The sequence below is a fragment of the Phyllobates terribilis genome, unplaced genomic scaffold, assembly GCF_046119375.1.
Source record: "Phyllobates terribilis strain yellow unplaced genomic scaffold, ASM4611937v1 Scaffold_4__5_contigs__length_816908805, whole genome shotgun sequence".
In the NCBI taxonomy this organism is placed as follows: Eukaryota; Metazoa; Chordata; class Amphibia; order Anura; family Dendrobatidae; genus Phyllobates; species Phyllobates terribilis.
In genome coordinates, this window is record NW_027362764.1 from 675,028,954 (window position 1) to 675,046,525 (window position 17,572).

The 17,572-nt window shown below is 45.4% G+C and overlaps 1 non-coding gene and 5 pseudogenes across 1 annotated transcript; all 6 read left to right on the forward strand.

Moving 5' to 3' along the window:
• Nucleotides 1–4,394: 4,394 nt before the first annotated feature.
• LOC141269227 (5S ribosomal RNA) lies at nt 4,395–4,514 on the forward strand (annotated as a pseudogene).
• A 940-nt stretch (nt 4,515–5,454) lies between these two features.
• LOC141269094 (5S ribosomal RNA) lies at nt 5,455–5,573 on the forward strand (annotated as a pseudogene).
• A 7,168-nt stretch (nt 5,574–12,741) lies between these two features.
• Nucleotides 12,742–12,861, forward strand: LOC141268879 (5S ribosomal RNA; annotated as a pseudogene).
• Nucleotides 12,862–14,523: 1,662 nt separating this feature from the next.
• Nucleotides 14,524–14,643, forward strand: LOC141269810 (5S ribosomal RNA; annotated as a pseudogene).
• Nucleotides 14,644–15,565: 922 nt separating this feature from the next.
• On the forward strand, nt 15,566–15,684 carry LOC141267186 (5S ribosomal RNA). The gene has a single exon (XR_012321199.1). It is a non-coding gene; the product is annotated as a 5S ribosomal RNA (ribosomal RNA).
• A 982-nt stretch (nt 15,685–16,666) lies between these two features.
• LOC141269097 (5S ribosomal RNA) lies at nt 16,667–16,785 on the forward strand (annotated as a pseudogene).
• Nucleotides 16,786–17,572: the final 787 nt, after the last annotated feature.

Sequence of the window (17,572 nt, forward strand, 5' to 3'; positions counted from 1 at the left end):
AAACTTTATTCTAGGTGATGTTACATTTTCACATAGGACCCCTTGTTCGAAAGGAGCTTCTGAACTCTCGTCGATTGAATTTGTCAGGTTTTGGATGGTTTCTGCTTCAATTGTTTTGCATGAGGACAGAATACCCTCCCAGAGCTGTTGCTTAGATGTGAACTGCCTCCCGCCATCATAGACACTCCTTTTAATGATGCTCCAAAGGTTCTGAATGGGGTAGAGGTCAGGGGAGCATGGGGGTCACACCATAAGTTTGTCCCCTTTTATGCCCATATCAGCCAGAGATGCAGATGTTTTATGTGCAGCATGAGATGGTGCATTATCATGCAGAAAAATGATCTTGCTGTGAAATACACGGTTCTTCTTCTTGAACCATGGCAGGAAGTGCTGTTTGAGAAAATCCACATACATTATGGAGTTCATCTTTAGTGCCTTCAGGGATCCTAAAGGGGCCGACAATCTCTCTCCCCATGATTCCAGCCCAAAACATTACTCCACCTCCTCCTTGTTGGCGCTGTAGCCGTGTTTGCGTGGGGTGTCCATCAACCAGCCATCCTCCACTCCATCCATCTGGACCATCGAGCGCTGCACGGCACTCATCCGTGAACAAAACAGTTTTGAAATCAGTCTTCATGTAATGTTTGGCCCACTGGAGCCGTTTCTGCTTGTGTGAAGTGGATAGAGGAGTTTGACAGGATGGCGCATGCACAGCTGCAAACCTTTGAAGGACCCTGCATCTTGTTGTTCGGGGGACGTTGGAGCTTCAAAAACTTGTCTGCTGCTATGACAAGGCTTTTTTGCCGCTGCTCTTTCAACCTGACGTAATTGCCTGTAGGAAAGAGTCCTCAATTTTCCCTTATCAGCACGCACACGTGTGTACTGTGAATCAGCTACATACTTCTTGATTGTCAAGACACTTCATCCTGATCATCGCACAATGTTGATTGTAGTCATGCCTTGACCTAAACACTCCACAATTTGTTGCTTCTCAGCAGCCGACACATCCTTTTTCTTTCCCATTTTGGCAGAAAATGTAGGCTGCTTAATAATGTGAGAGAGCCTTCTTAAGTAGTCTTGCCTTTCATTGGACACACCTGCCAAACTAATTAGCACAGGTGTCTGCAATTGCTTACAGTGATATAAAGAGCCCTGACACACATCACCATCAATGAGTTTAACTGACAAACAAATTCTTCCCTTATCACTCCTAAACACTTTTTGCATAATAATTTGGAACGCAGTGTACATGTGCTTTTCCACAAAACACCAGTGGTTCACGTAGTGAATCTTACAGTTCTAACTTGCCAACCGTGGTCTGTATGGAGTTGTTCAATAAAGGGCCCAAAATTAAGATAACATAGATGGGAGAGGTCTCTATGAATAGGAATTCCTAAGTATTTGATACCCTGTGAAGGCCAGGCAAATGGAAAGTTGGACTGGATGGAATCCTATATGGATTTGGGGAGGGAGACATCGAGGGCCTCAGACTTCGCTGCATTGATTTTAAAATTTTACCATGTAACAAAGTGATCTATTTCAGCCATAACAGCATGGATGGATATATGTGATTGAGTGATATATACTAGGACATCATCAGCAAATAGAGAGCACTTGTACTCGGTGCCTCCTACCTCAATCCACCTAATATTGGGGTTATGGCGAATTGATGAGAGCAGGTGCTCCGTCACTAGGATGTATAAGAGAGGGGACAGAGGACATCACTGCCTTGTCCCATTGGTGATTGTGAAAGGTGATGAAAATGTTCTGACGCACCCCCTGGGCCTTGGGACACCCGGAGCCGGACTCTTTTTGGTGGATGCTGGTGGTTGTAGTCTTCGTGGCGGCGACCCGGTTCCGTGGCTCAGGGCGGTCAAACCAGTGGCGGAACTATTTATGTGGTTTTGATGTTTAAATGTCCGACTACGCCACCCGTGGATTGCGGTCAGAGTGAACCGCCGCTACAGGGCAGACCGATGAGGCTGGTGTTGTGGGTGCAGCAGAGCGTAGCATAACTCCCCACGGGAGGAGTATAGCCTCAGGGCAGTGTATGCGGAGGATGGGGGTGATGGTGCAGGGCAGCAGCAGTAACGACACGGAGTCAGTGATGCAGTTCAGGGCCTTTACTCACAGTTCTTATTATCCAGACCACGTCTGCAGGTAACGGCTGCCCACGTCGTACTGTGCTCACCAGGTGAGGGGCTCAGACAACTCCCAGATAACTTTGGAGCACTTCACAGGACCCCCTTTGTGTGTCCTTTGTCTGGCCTTTCTTACCAACACTTCTGTCCGGATGCCTCGGGCCTCCTCTTGGTAAACTTGGCGCCAGTTTCCCTGACCCTATGTGGTGCCTTCCTAGCGGGTGTAGCGAGGGGCTGCGCCACATAAAATGTCAGAGCCTCCGGTTTCTAGCTGAGGGTCGTTTCCTGCCTCCACTAGTTCGGGGACCGGTCTCCCCCTTTGGCCTGACCCCTCCACGCAGGTGGATTCGGGCGTGCGGTGGCGACTCGCCCGTCCGCACCCCTGGGATCCCTTCATTCCTCGTTCCTGGAGCCTTCTCCGCTCCTCTTCCTTCCTTCTCCCTCTTCCAGGCCTGGGCCTCTGTTACTAGGCCCGCCTCCGGAGCAGAGCTCATGCAGAGCTCCTGCTCCCTGCCACTTCTGCTCAGACTTCTCTGCACTGAACTAAGATGGTGCCCACCTTTTATACTCCCTTCTCAATGCACCCAGGAACTGCTTCCTCCCTGCTCCTGCACTACAGGATTCCCCTTCCTCAGTGTTCCCTCCCCCCACTCCAGCCAGGGACAGGGACTGTCGTGCCCATCTCAGGGGCATATTGGTCGCCCTGCCCCACGGCAATGTGGTGTAATGCATGCAGGTGTCGGGTCCTGATCCACACTCCATCCTTACCTGAGAGTGAGATATCACACCTCTGGGTGAGGTGCAATACGTCTGTAGCAACCGAGCCCTCAGGGTGCTACAGTTCCATTATCTTCAGCCTAGGTGACGTATTGCAATACAGGGCCGTGATTTTGGCTATAAAAGGGTCCCCTAGACCCCTACCCCAAGCTTTTTAAGAGAATCATATATGGCGTGCCAGGAGACTCTATGGAATGCTTTCTCAGCATCCAATGAGAGTATCTAATTACAAATTTTTAACTGCATCTAGCCCAGGAAATACTTTGTGCCTAGTAGCAGTGTCTGCTAGTCAGCGGATTATCCCGGCTGTTAAGCAAGCTGCACCACCTGTAGTTTAGACACTTAATTTTTTCAAAGGAAATGCTTCGGGACCATGGGATACTTAGTGAAGAGCATCAGGAGGCACCCCAAGGCATAGGGGCTGGGACTGGCAGTAGGATGCCTTGCGGTGGACAGCCGAGCTCGATCCTTATAAAAGCTTTTTAACTGCAGCAGCTTTAGTGGACGCTACTGGAGCTGGAATTACCGCGGCTGCTGGCATGAGACTTGCCCTCCAATAGATCCTTGTAAATGGATTTAAAGTGTATTCATTCAAATTAGAGAGACAATTTAAATTAAAAAGCTTAGAGCTGCCTCCACCACAGGGGGGCTCGCTTGACCCACCAGCGGACAGGCACCAGTATTGGGAGAGGGGGGCTGGCCGTCAGGGTTCACCGCGGCTCTGGCACAAACCCGGCGACACGGAGGTGGCACGGGCAGGAGCGGACTGGCCGTGTCGACTTCTCACTTTTTGGATTTTAGAAGGGCATGACATGCCTATATCTGTGTCTCCCCCTCCTTTTACTCCTCCACCTCTTTTATTTTCGCATGACTATATGTACTTGTCACTTTTCCATGTGTTAGTTATGTCTTCTGAGCAGTTTGTCAGCTTTTGGACACCTTTGAAGGAGTTTTCTATGTGTTTCTATGTGTTTTTGTTTGCCTGCCATTGGTTTTAACGGTGTTCGAAGGTGTTCGACGAACAGTTCGACGAACAGTTCGGCGAACACACGGGTGTTCGACGAACCGAACCGAACTCGAACACTACGGGGGTGGCTCAACACTACCGGTAACCCCAAGCAGAAGACCTTTGCAGGCAACATGACCCTCCCCCCTGAAGAGCAGCTCAAAGTCACTGGCAACCATTTCACCCTCTTCCTTCATTCACCCCTGGACGTATCGCTCCGCCCCCAAGTTTCAGGTCCAACTTGCTCTTTCTGTCACATTACCGCGATGAAGGGATTAGCATGCAGGAGACCCTGCGCCGAGCCATTTTTGAAGACACCTGATGCGGTGGGTGAATCACTGCTAAACAAACCACACCTGTAGGGACGGCACAGCCTTTGCATGGACCCTTCGGAGCCCGCCCCGTCACGGCCAGATTGCTCACCAACAAGCGATCCTGAGAAAGGCTGGCTGGGCGATGGATCGAGCAGCGTCTACTGGCCATGCCACCTTGGATATGCCTGATCTTGTCTGATCTCGGAAGCAAAGCAGGGCTGGGCTCGAACAGTACTTTGATGGGATACCTCCTGGGAACACCGGGTGCTGTAGACCATTTTGATGACGTTTTGCCCTACTGCCCAGCTCGGCTAGCATGGAACGGCGCCTTGCCGGACACCGACCTTAAGTAACTTAGATGATGGAAGCCCCAAGGCCTCTGAGCCAGTTGGCAGCAAAGTACGCTACCCCGCCGCCTTCACGCAGGCCTGACACCGAGCTCCTTGCCACGGCTAGGAGTGCTTATTGACTCCGCAGCTCGCCGTGTGGAAATGATGGCGTTAAAAGCACCCGGGGACGTGAAGGGGCCAGGCTTTCAGCAGGTGCCCAGGGAAGGTTTTGGATGCCGGCCACCTAGCGAGGGCCAGCAGAGTAACATGTTTCTCTGCAAAGAAGATTGTGTAACCAAGCCAGACGGCTGACAAAGAGCTAACCTCAGTGCAAGGAAGGCAAGGAAGGTGCGGAAGGAATTGGGGAGGGGGGGGTGATTCCTGCTAGGGCCCTGAAATCATAAAACAGGCAGGAGAGTCTGACGCATGGTGACGGAGAGGTTGTAGGGGCAGATAGGGGGTGTTGTCACGTGCGAGCACGTGTGCATGCTGGCTTGTGTGTGAGAGTGCGCTTCCTAGGTGTGGCGTGCTGCAGATAGTCAAAGTGATTGTTCCCTTTCATTAAAAGTTAATCCCCGGCTGCAGGGTATTAGAAAGCAACTAACCGCGCTCTACTCACCCTACCCAGGTCTACCGGTGAGTCTCGCCTCTGCTCCCGGCCTGTGGCATTGGCCGTGAAGCTGACGTTCCGTCGACAGCGCTGCAGCCGATCAGTGAGCTCAGCGGCTCTGAGTGGGGCATTGTGTCTACAAGACCTTTTAAGGAAGCCAGCAAAAAAATTGAAGAGAAGGGAAAGCACAAAAGGACCTGGTCTTGCTGAGCACTGGAAAGGGCAGCCGGCAGCCAGACATCAAAGTAGAAAAGCAGCAAGTGAGAAGCTGGTCTTTGCCTATGGCCACACTACCCTGGATACGCCTGATCTTGTCTGATTTTGGAAACGAAGCAGGGATGGGCCTGGTTAGTACTTGGATGGAAGACCGCCTGGGAATACCAGGTGCTGTAGGCTTTTGCTTTTTCCTTCCTTCCACCAGCAGGGGGCACTCTCTTCTATGACTTTTTTCCATTCCCTTTCACAAGTGCACACATTCATTCTCTTTTCTTTTATTCATTTGCTTTCTCTCTTGCGCTATTTCATCTCTGCAAAATACCAGCATCCTTCTGATCACCGTGGGCCTCCAGCATTGTTGCTTCTTTACTTTTTATACTAGGCTCCTTTTCACCAGGTCCAGCGTCTCCCGCGTGGCTGGAGGCAACCACCAGTAACCCTAAGCAGAAGACCTTTGCAGGCAACATGACCCTCCCCCCTGAAGAGCAGCTCAAAGTCACTGGCAACCATCTCACCCTCTTCCTTCATTCACCCCTGGACGTCTCGCTCCGCCACCAAGTTACGGGTCCAGCTTGCTCTTTCTGTCACATTACCGCGATGAAGGGTTTAGCCTTCAGCAGCAAGTGAGAGGCGTGTCTCTGTCTACGGACACACCACCCTGAACACGCCCGATCTCATCTGATCTCGGAAGCTAAGCAGGGTTGGGCCTGGTTAGTACTTGGGTGGGAGACTGTAAAATATTACTCTTCCTGTATTATTTTTTTCTTCTGAGGACTTCTCAAAGTATCAATATCACAATATTCTTATAAAAAAATGTATCTGTTTATTCTTGGATTGTCCATTAAAAAGAATCAGATTGCAGCAGGTACATACAATAATTAGTTATAAAGTAATTGTCCATTTGTCCATAATTTGCTTAATTGTTGAGATTCACCCATCTTTCCTTGGATCCTGGCTGGTAAATCATGTTTTTGTCCAGCATGTGTCCAGGCCTACATGTCATCTGCTTCTCAGCATGAAGATTCTGTGTCTTGTGGGGTGGGCAGAGCAAGAGAGCCCCCCCTTTCTGTACCATGGGATTTTATAGCCAGTCGTATGGACACCTGTTCTACATATGGTAGTGAACCAAAAATACACACACAAATAGCGCATGTCAACTAGACACGATGGCTGAGGCATAGAACTCAGAAAAATGATTATCGATTAACATTACAAATGAATTTCCATAATTAACCATTTAACATTTCCCCCTTTTTTGAGAATAAAAGGACTTTAACTGAAAAATCTCAAAAGAAGATACATTCATCAATCATTTTTTCTTTCCTTCTTCCTTGGCAATATCATTAAATTTCCATAATAATAATAATAGTAATAATAGTATCAATATCGGATTATTGTTATATAATGATGTGAATTCATGTTATGGTAAGCCGTGACTAATATTCATTTAATATGTATAATTATACTTCCCTATATCTAAATTGAAGCAATCGCGGGTTCAATCGTCATCATCTGATGTCATCGGGTCGTCGTCTCGTCTTCTTCTTGGTTCTTTTATAACAGTCTTTAGATGAAAACTCCTTTGAAATAAATTACAGCATGTAGATATTGTACAGTCCATAATTGTGTTCATTATTGTTCAGTCCATAAACTGTACTCTTTATTAGAGAGATCATGTGTGTCAGTTGATAAGAAAACAAAGTCCATGGATGAAATGTAGCTTTAATATCTGTGCAGTGTCACCTGGACTTACGTTGGATCGTCTTTGGAAACTTCCGTGTGTCCGCACTGGTCTCGTGTCACTTTTGGAACAGATGTGACGTCTTTGGTCAGTAAAGCAAGGGTTAACTTGCCACTTTCCTGCTTTATATAGCACCATAACCAGTACTCAGTCCTTTATATACAGGACACATATGCCAGGTATTACCTGTTCACCAGCTATCATTGAAGCGTTGCAGGTGATAAGAAACCACTGGAACGTGATGAAACTTAAACACAACACAGTACATATAGGATCATCGTCCTCTGCCGTCCTGGTGATCAGTGGTGTGAATTGTATTGTATGTAATGGACACAGTCTATTATAACACTCAGCATTCACACCTGTTACCTTCTGAGACGTCCGGATATCAGTTGCTTCTTCTTGTAACTTTTGAGAATCTCTTTGATTTATAAAAATTAAAAGTCTTTATTAAGATAGAATTCATAATTGCGATGTCTTGATTGAAGTCTTCATTCCCTAATCTGATACCAAATCTGGCAGTTTTTCCTAACCTATAATATCACAGCGTACCATAGCAATCAGTAATATCCATCTAATTATTATCAAAATATTAAAATAAATTATGTTTGGAATAATAAACAATAATAGATAATAATTCATTATCAATCAAGTTCTCCATATGATAGAACATTTTTATGTCATAGGTGTAATTACCTTTTCCAACCCATAGGTGTCAGTGTATTTTTAAAAAACAAGTTTTTATATCTTTATTAAACCAATAATATCAAAGAATGTATACTCCTGAACCAAAATGAATAAATATATGAATGTATGAATGAATGAATGAATGAATAAATGAATGAATGAATTGTTGTGTTTACTCAGAAAATGTAAACATTTTTTTCCTTAGCAATATATATTTAATGAAGCAATACTCTTGTATTAGACATTACTTTATTAAATATTAATGTGTTTTCTCAATTGAGATATTGAACTCAAATAAAATCAAATGAGAATTAAAAAATGAAAAAATAGAAAAATAAGAAGTATAAAGTAAGAATAAAATTTTAAAAATGAAAAATAAAATTAAGAGTAAAAATAAGAATAAAAATAAAAATAAGGCCTTTAAATTTTAATGACAAATGCAGAGTAATTATATTCTCCATAAAAAATACCCTTATATCTCCATTATCTGGATGATTTCATATTTGTCATAACCTTGTACCACCAAAAAATATTAAATTATGCAACTTTGCATGTAATACCCTTCTTAATTATACCATAGTACCTTATTATTATTTCTTCTTTATTAAAATGTGTGGAAAATAAGTAATGATCAAAAGTGATTATGTAATCAGGATCAAAAACACATTTTCCCCCTTAATACCAAAAATATTATTTTATAAAATTTATGTATATATCAGAACCAAATTAAAAATAATTATTCTTCTAGAAATATTGTGCATAAATTTCATATCGATGAGTAGCATAGATTTGACTAAAGAGAGGTGTGTACCTATTTAGGTAACCATTAAAAATAATATTATAATTATTCAAGAATATTATCATGTGGAAAATTATTCTAAATTTAAATTTGATTTGTAAACCATTTTGATGTGTGGTTGCCCTTATCCACTATTAGTTAAATCAATAAATAATAATTATTAAAGAAATATAGAAATATATATATGTAGATACAGTAATACCTAATTATGTATTATAATTTCCTCAGAATTAAATATATTTTTGTACCTTCACATAAAGAAACATTTTTTTTTCAAACATACAAACATACGAGGCCTCTGTCACATCAATCACACTTAGCAGCTGCTGATTTACTCATCTGTCATCTTCACTCTGACATTCACAGATCTGTTCAACTCAAACATTCCACATATGAAGTTTTATATATGTATATATATATTTAACCCAAAATTGTTGTATCCCAATTTATTAATGCGCATTGCCATATCAATTGAATATCTTTATATTTCTTTGAATATTCCCCAAGTACATATTATATAATATGAGAGTAAGTCACTGGAATTTCAGACACTTGAAAAAACTCTTGTCTTAGATTCTTTTATCACTGGCTGCCCGGTCTTAACTTACATCAGTTGAAAATATAATGAATGGGATCCTATACTATTAGCTCAAAGTTCAAAGGCCGCAGCTGTCACACATCATGCTGTAAAACTACTTTAATTTGCACGAACACTTCATGCACAGAAAATATTAGCAACACAAAAGAATTAATAAGTATTACATATATATTATAGTTCAACTAGATATATTGTTATTATTTTAAAATGTTATACACATAAAATCATGCAATTTTTTCTCTTCCTGTGTGAATAAAGAAATAAATCCATTTTAGAGTTCTTTGATCAAATCCTGCTTTGGAATGAAAACTCTAAGGAAATATAAGAAAATAAAATTAAATATCAAATTCATACAGAAACAGAATTATTTAAATATCTTATACATATATTGGTTGGTTCTAATGTAATTCAAAATATTGCTACTTAAATTTATATATATGAAGTTATAATTTATTAATTAATATATATATATATATTTTATAAACGTATATATAAATACAATTATATGCAATCTCTACTTAGACAAGTGTATATATATATATATATATATATATATATATATGAACTATTAGAAACTATGTAACTACAATTTTACTGTATAAGATTATAAATAAATATTGAGACATCGTATAACATTTTGATACAACATTATAATTGCAGTTTTTCCTTAGCCACTCCCTAAACCAACTCTTCTGTCTCTCTCAAATATCCCCAGGAATGCCCTATTTAGGAAAGACATTTTTCTATCCTTCAAAACCTCAGAGAACTGCCTGTTCCTCTGTACACATTGCATGACGTCACTGTGAGTTGGTCGTCTCACCTGTCTCTGTCCATCAGTTTCAGCCATTTTCCTTTTTAGAGAATCACAGTTCTGACTGAGAATTAACTCATTCTGTGGAGAGATGGATCTTTGCACTGGCTGATATGGCTTATAACATATATGAAATCTTCTGCGTATTTGATAGAGTTCACTATGGGGATGACTCAGTCTAGGAGAGTTTGATATTGGCTTTTGGTAAGATTTTACCTTTCCTGGTTTTATAAATTTAGCTTGATTTATTTTCTTTTCACGATTCTCATGTTTTCTAACAAAATCCAGCATCTGCGCACATTCAAATAATGAATTTTTTTGTGATGCCATAACTTGGGAAACTGAATTTAGGAATTTGAATTTTTGTACAAAAGTTGTTATCATATGTTGTACTTTTCCATTTTTGATGAGAGCTTTGTACAACCGTTCAAATATGGACATGAATGTATATGTACATTCCTTCCTACCAATCCTTAGTTTCTGCAGATCTTCTATGTTGGGAAAATCCTTTGTGACACAATAAATCAAATATCTTAATCTGTCCGAATCATTTTCCCATCCATTAGGAGAGTCATTTTCACAGGGCATTAAATGTAAACGTCTGGACAATGTCACAGGAATCCATATTTTAAATAATTGATTCCTCTCCTCATTGGATATATCAAACTTATCAGAGAAGCTCTCAAATGTCTCTGAATTTCTACAGGCATGGATTTTGACATCATATTTTGGCATGATTTTGTATAATTTCAGCAAATTTTTCCTCATTTTAATTTGGAGTTGAGCCTGGGTAATTCCAGAATTCTCTGATATTTTTAGTGGCTCTTGTACGTCCGTTCCTCCTACGTCACTCACGTCTCCTCCCACATCACCTAGTATGTCGGTTTCTCGTATGTCAGTCATGTCTCCTCCCATGTCAGGTTTCTGTATGTCCGTCTCTTGGTCAGACCCAAGGTCACCTTCAGTTACAGACACGTGTCTTACTTCTTGTTCATTTTCCACATTACAGTCAGAATCAGTATCACCGTCTGACACTTCTACACTATTTTCCTGCTTAGAAATCTCTAACACAAGACTATGAAAAAAATCTACCAAATGTAGAATATTTCTCAATTTCTGTTTGTCTCTATTTACCAATTTAGAAGTTAACTGTAAATTCTGCAATTCACATTCTTTGTATAAACTGAGCCACAAAACTTCTATGTCATCTCCTACATTAACTTTGAAATTAATATTACTTTGTTTAGCAAAAGAAGAAATTATATCCATATTTTGCTTACCTTAAGATTCCTTGGCTTCTCTTTATCAGCACGTCGTGTCTTCAGTTCGTCTGATTCTTTTCCTGTGTGATTCTGTTCCTTTTTAGTACCTCCGCTTCCTGTCTTTCCTCAGTCTGTAGGTCCTTTCTGCTTCTCGTGACAAACTAGTGAATTTACTGACATGTGAACAACAGCTGTTCAGCTCGTCAGGACTCCCCCCTTGTTCACGGAAGAAATTCACTTACTTAATTTAAAAAACAAAAAAACAGGACTGGCTGGCTCACCATTGTAAAATAATACTCTTCCTGAATTATTTTTTTCTACTGAGGACTTCTCAAAGTATCAATATCATGATATTCTTATAAAAAATGTATCTATTTATTCTTGGATTGTCCATTAAAAAGAATCAGATTGCAGCAGGTACATACAATAATTAGTTATAAAGTAATTGTCCATTTGTCCATAATTAGCTTAATTGTTGAGATTCACCCATCTTTCCTTGGATCCTGGCTGGTAAATCATGTCTTTGTCCAGCATGTGTCCAGGCCTACATGTCATCTGCTTCTCAGCATGAAGATTCTGTGTCTTGTGGGGTGGGCAGAGCAAGAGAGCCCCCCCTTTCTGTACCATGGGCTTTTATAGCCAGTCGTATGGACAACCTGTTCTACATATGGTAGTGAACGAAAAATACACACACAAATAGCGCATGTCAACTAGACACGATCGCTGAGGCATAGAACTCAGAAAAATGATTATCGATTAACATTCCAAATGAATTTCCATAATTAACCATTTAACAGAGACCGCCTGGGAATGCCAGGTGCTGTAGGCTTTTGCTTTTTCCTTCCTTCCACCAGCAGGGGGCACTCTCTTCTATGCCTTTTTTCCATTCCCTTTCACAAGTGCACACATTCATTCTCTTTTCTTTTTTTCATTTGCTTTCTCTCTTGCGCTATTTCATCTCTGCAAAATACCAGCATCCTTCTGATCACCGTGGGCCTCCAGCATTGTTGCTTATTTACTTTTAATACAAGGCTCCTTTTCACCAGGACCAGCGTCTCCCGGGTGGCTGGAGGCAACCACCGGTAACCCCAAGCAGAAGACCTTTGCAGGCAACACGACCCTCCCCCCTGAAGAGCAGCTCAAAGTCACTGGCAACCATCTCACCCTCTTCCTTCATTCACCCCTGGACGTCTCGCTCAGCCCCCAAGTTATGGGTCCAGCTTGCTCTTTCTGTCACATTACCGCGATGAAGGGTTTAGCCTGCAGGAGACCCTGCGCCGAGACATTTTTGAAGGCACCTGATGCGGTGGGTGAATCACTGCTAAACTAACCACACCTGTAGGGACGGCACAGCCTTTGCATGGACCCTTCGGAGCCCGCCCCGTCACGGCCAGATTGCTCGCCACCAAGCGATCCTGAGAAAGGCTGGCCGGGCGATGGATCGAGCAGCGTCTACTGGCTTTACCACCTTGGATACGCCCAATCTCGTCTGATCTCGGAAGCAAAGCAGGGCTGGGCTCGGACAGTACTTGGATGGGAGACCTCCTGGGAGCATCGGGTGCTGTAGACCATTTTGATGACTTTTTGCCCTACTGCCCAGCTCGGCTAGCATGGAACGGCGCCTTGCCGGACACCGACCTTAAGTAACTTAGATGATGGAAGCCCCAAGGCCTCTGAGCCAGTTGGCAGCTAAGTACGCTACCCCGCCGCCTTCACGCAGGTCTGACACCGAGCTTCTTGCCACGGCTAAGAGTGCTTATTGACTCCGCAGCTCGCCGTGTGGAAATGATGGCGTTAAAAGCACCCGGGGCCGTGAAGGGGCCAGGCTTTCAGCAGGTGCCCAGGGAAGGTTTTGGATGCCGGCCGGCTAGCGAGGGCCAGCAGAAGTAAGATGTTTCTCTGCAAAGAAGCTTGTGTAACCAAGCCAGACGGCTGACAAAGAGCTAACCTCAGTGCAAGGAAGGCAAGGAAGGTGCGGAAGGAATTGGGGAGGGGGGGGTGATTCCTGCTAGGGCCCTGAAATCATAAAACAGGCAGGAGAGTCTGACGCATGGTGACGGAGAGAATGTAGGGGCAGATAGGGGGTGTTGTCACGTGCGAGCACGTGTGCATGCTGGCTTGTGTGTGAGAGTGCGCTTCCTAGGTGTGGCGCGCTGCAGACAGTCAAAGGGATTGTTCCCTTTCATTAAAAGTTAATCCCCGGCTGCAGGCTATTAGAAAGCAACTAACCGCGCTCTACTCACCCTACCCGGGTCTACCGGTGAGTCTCGCCTCTGCTCCCGGCCTGTAGCATTGGCCGTGAAGCTGACGTTCCGTCGACAGCCCTGCAGCCGATCAGTGAGCTCAGCGGCTCTGAGTGGTGCGTTGTGTCTACCAGACCTTTTACGGAAGCCAGCAAAAAAATTGAAGTGAAGGGAAAGCACAAAAGGACCTGGTCTTGCTGAGCACTGGAAAGGGCAGCCGGCAGCCGGCAGCCAGACTTCAAAGTAGATAAGCAGCAAGTGAGAGGCTTGTCTCTGCCAGATCTCGTCTGATTTCAGAAGCTAAGCAGGGTCAGGCCTGGTTAGTACTTGGATGGGAGACCACTTGGGAATACCAGGTGCTGTAGGCTTTTGCTTTTTCCTTCATCCACCAGCAGGGGGCACTCTCTTCTATGCCTTTTTTCCATTCCCTTTCACAAGTGCACACATTCATTCTCTTTTCTTTTTTTCATTTGCTTTCTCTCTTGCGCTATTTCATCTCTGCAAAATACCAGCATCCTTCTGATCACCGTGGGCCTCCAGCATTGTTGCTTCTTTACTTTTAATACTAGGCTCCTTTTCACCAGGACCAGCGTCTCTCGCGTGGCTGGAGGCAACCACCGGTAACCCCAAGCAGAAGACCTTTGCAGGCAACACGACCCTCCCCCCTGAAGAGCAGCTCAAAGTCATTGGCAACCATCTCACCCTCTTCCTTCATTCACCCCTGGACGTCTCGCTCCGTCCCCAAGTTACAAGTCCAGCTTGCTCTTTCTGTCACATTACCGCGATGAAGGGTTTAGCCTGCAGGAGACCCTGCGCCGAGCCATTTTTGAAGACACCTGATGCGCGCGGGTGAATCACTGCTAAACAAACCACACCTGTAGGGATGGCACAGACTTTGCAAGGACCCTTCGGAGAACGCCCCATCACGGCCAGATTGCTCGCCACCAAGAGATCCTGAGAAAGGCTGGCCGGGCGATGGATCGAGCAGCGTCTACTGGCCATACCAGCTTGGATATGCCCGATCTCGTCGGATCTCAGAAGCAAAGCAGGGCTGGGCTCAGACAGTACTTGGATGGGAAACCTCCTGGGAACACCGGGTGCTGTAGACCATTTTGATGACGTTTTGCCCTACTGCCCAGCTCGGCTAGCATGGAACGGCGCCTTGCCGGACACCGACCTTAAGTAACTTAGATGATGGAAGCCACATGGCCTCTGAGCCAGTTGGCAGCTAAGTACGCTACCACGCAGGCCTGACACCGAGCTCCTTGCCACGGCTAGGAGTGCTTATTGACTCCGCAGCTCGCCATGTGGAAATGATGGTGTTAAAAGCACCCGGGGCCGTGAAGGGGCCAGGCTTTCAGCAGGTGCCCAGAGAAGGTTTTGGATGCTGGCCGCCTAGCGAGGGCCAGCAGAAGTAACATGTTTCTCTGCAAAGAAGCTTGTGTAACCAAGCCAGACGGCTGACAAAGAGCTAACCTCAGTGCAAGGAAGGCAAGGAAGGAATTGGGGAGGGGGGGGGTGATTGCTGCTAGGGTCCTCAAATCATAAAACAGGCAGGAGAGTCTGACGCATGGTGATGGAGATGTTGTAGGGGCAGATAGGGGTTGATGTCACGTGCGAGCACGTGTGCATGCTGGCTTGTGTGTGAGAGTGCGCTTCCTAGGTGTGGCGCGCTGCAGACAGTCAAAGGGATTGTTCCCTTTCATTAAAAGTTAATCCCCGGCTGCAGGATATAAGAAAGCAACTAACCGCGCTCTGCTCACCCTACCCGGGTCTACCGGTGAGTCTCGACCCTGCTCCCGGCCTGTGGCATTGGCCGTGAAGCTCACGTTCCGTCGACAGCGCTGCAGCCGATCAGTGAGATCAGCGCTTCTGAGTGGGGCGTTCTGTCTACAAGACCTTTTAAGGAAGCCAGCAAAAAAATTGAAGAGAAGGGAAAGCACAAAAGGACCTGGTCTTGCTGAACACTGGAAAGGGCATCCGGCAGCCAGACTTCAAAGTAGAAAAGCAGCAAGTGAGAAGGCTGTCTCTGTTGATGGCCACACCACCCTGAACACACCTGATCTCATCTAATCTCAGAAGCAAAACAGGGTCGGGCCTGGTTAGTACTTGGATGGGATACCTCCTGGGAACACCGGGTGCTGTAGACCATTTTGATGACGTTTTGCCCTACTGCCCAGCTCGGCTAGCATGGAACGGCGCCTTGCCGGACACCGACCTTAAGTAACTTAGATGATGAAAGCCCCGATGCCTCTGAGCCAGTTGGCAGCTAAGTACGCTACCCTGCCGCCTTTCACGCAGGCCTGACACCGAGCTCCTTGTCACGGCTAGGAGTGCTTATTGACTCCGCAGCTCGCCGTGTGGAAATGATGGCGTTAAAAGCACCCGGGCCGTGAAGGGGCCAGGCTTACAGCAGGTGCCCAGGGAAGGTTTTGGATGCCGGCCGCCTAGCGAGGGCCAGCAGAAGTAACATGTTTCTCTGCAAAGAAGCTTGTGTAACCAAGCCAGACGGCTGACAAAGAGCTAACATCAGTGCAAGGAAGGCAAGGAAGGTGCGGAAGGAATTGGTGAGTGGGGGGGGATTCCTGCTAGGGCCCTGAAATCATCAAACAGGCAGGAGAGTCTGACGCATGGTGACGTAGAGGTTGTAGGGGCAGATAGGGGGTGTTGTCACGTGCGAGCACGTGTGCATGCTGGCTTGTGTGTGAGAGTGCGCTTCCTAGGTGTGGCGCGCTGCAGACAGTCAAAGGGATTGTTCCCTTTCATTAAAAGTTAATCCCCGGCTGCAGGCTATTAGAAAGCAACTAACCGCGCTCTACTCACCCTACCCGGGTCTACCGTTGAGTCTCGCCTCTGCTCCCGGCCTGTGGCATTGGCCGTGTAGCTGACGTTCCATCGACAGCGCTCCAGCCGATCAGTGAGCTCAGTGGCTCTGAGTGGGGCGTTCTGTCTACAAGACCTTTTAAGGAAGCCAGCAAAAAAATTGAAGAGAAGGGAAAGCACAAAAGGACCTGGTTTTGCTGAACACTGGAAAGGGCATCTGGCAGCCAGACTTCAAAGTAGAAAAGCAGCAAGTGAGAGGCTTGTCTGTGCCTTCAAAGTAGAAAAGCAGCAAGTGAGAGGCTTGCCAGTGCCTACGGCCAAACCACCCTGAACACGCCCGATCTTGTCTGATATTGGAATCTAAGCACAGTTGGGCCTGGTTAGTATTTGGATGGGAGACCACCTGCAAATACCAGGTGCTGTAGGCTTTTGCTTTTTCCTTCCTTCCACCAGCAGGGGGCACTCTCTTCTATGCCTTTTTTCCATTCCCTTTCACAAGTGCACACATTCATTCTCTTTTCTTTTTTTCATTTGCTTTCTCTCTTGCGCTATTTCATCTCTGCAAAATACCAGCATCCTTCTGATCACCGTGGGCCTCCAGCATTGTTGCTTCTTTACTTTTAATACTAGGCTCCTTTTCACCAGGACCAGCGTCTCCCGCGTGGCTGGAGGTAACCACCGGTAACCCCAAGCAGAAGACCTTTGCAGGCAACACGACCCTCCCCCCTGAAGAGCAGCTCAAAGTCACTGGCAACCATCTCACCCTCTTCCTTCATTCACCCCTGGACGTCTCGCTCCGCCCCCAAGTTACGGGAAAAGCTTGCTCTTTCTGTCACATTACCGCGATGAAGGGTTTAGCCTGCAGGAGACCCTGCGCCGAGACATTTTTGAACACACCTGATGCGGCGGGTGAATCACTGCTAAACAAACCACACCTGTAGGGACGGCACAGCCTATGCATGGACCCTTCGGAGCCCGCCCCGTCACGGCCAGATTGCTCGCCACCAAGCGTGTTACAACTCTCCTGTTAGTTTTTTTTTTAGTTTGCTGGTCACATGACCATTTTGCCTATTTAATCCGGCTCCGCCCTCCTGGCTTTGCTGGACTTCATTTGTATTTACTACTGTTGAGCTAGCTTGTTGCTCTGTTGCCGTTCTCTGTTAGTTTTGCTAGGTCTTCTGACCCCTATGCCTTTTTGTTGTGTGTTTGTCTTTG